This window comes from Bos grunniens, chromosome 13, assembly GCF_055505025.1.
Source record: "Bos grunniens cultivar Pamir isolate PY7600 chromosome 13, Bosgru_T2T1.0, whole genome shotgun sequence".
In the NCBI taxonomy this organism is placed as follows: domain Eukaryota; kingdom Metazoa; phylum Chordata; class Mammalia; order Artiodactyla; family Bovidae; genus Bos; species Bos grunniens.
The window spans coordinates 27,164,594-27,167,171 of NC_141177.1; the positions used below are offsets into that span (position 1 = coordinate 27,164,594).

General features: G+C 45.7%; 1 pseudogene; it reads left to right on the forward strand.

Annotated features, from left to right (window-relative positions):
- Positions 1 to 469: 469 nt before the first annotated feature.
- Positions 470 to 1,072, forward strand: LOC147360554 (large ribosomal subunit protein uL22 pseudogene; annotated as a pseudogene).
- The last annotated feature ends 1,506 nt before the right edge of the window (positions 1,073 to 2,578 follow it).

The following is a 2,578-nucleotide window of genomic DNA, read 5'->3' on the forward strand; positions in this document are numbered from 1 at the left end:
TCACCAGTCAGCTCTGGTGACAAACAGTCACACTCCATTGGTTTCCTCCCATATTTCCTGGGACATCTTCAGGGTAAAAGGGAGTCTCCAATTATGTGCTCCTATTTTTTTTTTTTCTTTCCAAATCAAGACAATGTTCAGCAACTAATGGCATATTTTAAATATGCCAGGAAGATCTGCATTTTTCTCCAAGGAAGAACCAAGTGACAGCACCTGCTTAAATGCAGCCTCCTTCCGGGTGGTAATCGGTGGACCTGCTGTGCAGGACAGCAGGGTATTTTGCCCTGCTGAGAAAAACCCTTTTTGTTTGGGGTGGGTGGGACTTTTTAACATATGCGCTCCTGCAGAGGCATCTTGGCAAGGCCTTTGTTAAGATGTATTTCTCAGCGTTTATTAGTGAGATTTGGTTCAGGGAGACTGTCTTCTGGAGAGGTAAAACCTTAGCTAGGAAGGCCATGTTGGTGGGGCCTTTCCGGTAAGCAGCCTGAGGTGACCCCTAAAAATGGTGCGCTATTCACTTGACCCAGAAAACCCCACAAAATCATGCAAATCAAGAGGTTCAAATCTTTGTGTTCACTTTAAGAACACTCATGAAACTGCCCAGGCCATAAAGGGTATGCATATCCAAAAACCACCAAGTATCTGAAGGATGTCACTTTAAAGAAGCAATGTGTGCCATTCCGTGGTTAAAACGGTGGAGCTGGTAGGTGTGCACGGGCCCAACAGCAGGGCTGGACGCAGGGTTGGTGGCCTAAAAAGAGTGCTGAATTTTCACTACACGTGCTCAAAAATGCAGAGAGTAATGCTGAACTTAAGGACTCAGATGTAGATTCTCTCGTCATTGAGCACATCCAAGTGAACAAAGCCCCCAACACGTGGCGCAGGACTTACAGAGCTCACGGTCGGATCAGCCCCTACATGAGCTCCCCCTGCCACATTGAGATGATCCTTACTGAAAAAGAACAGATCGTTCCTAAACCAGAAAAGGAGGTTGCACAGAAGAAAAAGATATCCCAGAAGAAACTGAAGAGACAAACACTTATGGCCCGGGAATAAATGCCGCAAAAAATAAATGCAAGTAAAAGTGTTGGTTGTCTTAATTAGTAAATGTATTTCAAGTGTTAGCACACACACAAAAAAGAGATGGTAGGGATTTGGTGACTAGTGATTCCACAGCTGGTACCAGGGTCTTCTGGCTGCAAGAAGGCTGGTTGTTGGGGGAGGGAGCAGCTGGGCGGACGGTCCTGCAAAGGGTGGTCAGCAAGAAAAAACATTGCACACGTCACTGGGCCCACTGGGGTCTGCCTTTCCCTACCCTGTGATTCCCCCAGAATCTCCATAGATGTCCCCAGTGAGAATGTAGTCTTCTTTTTACTAAAAAAGTTATTTGGCTGCACTGGGTTTTAGTTGTGGCACACAGGGTCTTCCGTTCTAGCATTCAAACTCTTAATTGTGGCATGTGGGATCTAGTTCCCTGACCAGGGATCAACCCCGGGCCCCCTGCATTGGACTGTGGAGTGTTAGCCACTGGACCACGAGGGAAGTCCCGAGAATGCAGTCTCTGCAGCTAAGAAAGCTTGAGTTTAGGGGGTTCCTGGTGGAGCAACCTCTGTCCCCCATCTGTAGCATGAGGGCCTCGTTGCAGGATTGTGGAAGGGATTCAATGGGAACATCCTAGACAGAGCTGGCCAGCAGTGCGGGGCAGGCTCAGTACACCCCTCTCTGCCTGGTCGAATGGGGCTTAGGCAGGTTCCTCTCAGCTCTATGAATCTTTAGTCTTCCCTGGAGGCTGTGCACGCGGTCCTTTTATCCTGGAATGAGGTTTCCCGGCTGGCTGACTTTCTCTCCATGTTTGATAAAACTTAACCCATAGACTTTTCATAGGAGCATCACTTAGAAAAATCCAAAGTGGAAACAGCAAATGTCCACCAGCTGGAGAGTAAATTGACAAAATGTGGTCTATGCATACCTTGAGGGTATTAAGGAGCTCTGATAGACACTACCTCATGGATGAGTCCCCAAATACGGTGCAAAGGGAAAGAAGGCAATCACAAAAGGTTGCATTGTGTTTGATTCCATTTATATGATGGGCTGGGGGAGGGAGGGTTGGGGAGTGACTGCTGATGAGTGTGCGATTTCTTTTTGGGGTGATGACAGTGATCTAAAATCAGATGATAATGGTGGTTTCACAGTTGTCTATGGGCATGCCTCATTTTATTGTGCTTTACTTTAGTAAGCTTCACTGATACTGCATTTCTTTTTAATAAATAGAAATTTTGTGGCAACTCTGCTTCAAACAAGTCTGTTAGTATCATTTTCCAAGTGTTATTTTAAAATTAAGGTCTGTATATTGTTTTTTTAAGATACAGTGTTGCTGCTGCTGCTGCTAAGTCACTTCAGTCATGTCGGCCATAGACGGCTGCCCACCAGGCTCCCCCATCCCTGGGATTCTCCAGGCAAGAACACTGGAGTGGGTAAGATACAATGTTATCACATATTTAATAGAATGCACTATAGTGTAAACATTACTTTTATAATCACTGGAAAACCAAAAAATTCCTATGACTTGCTTTATTGT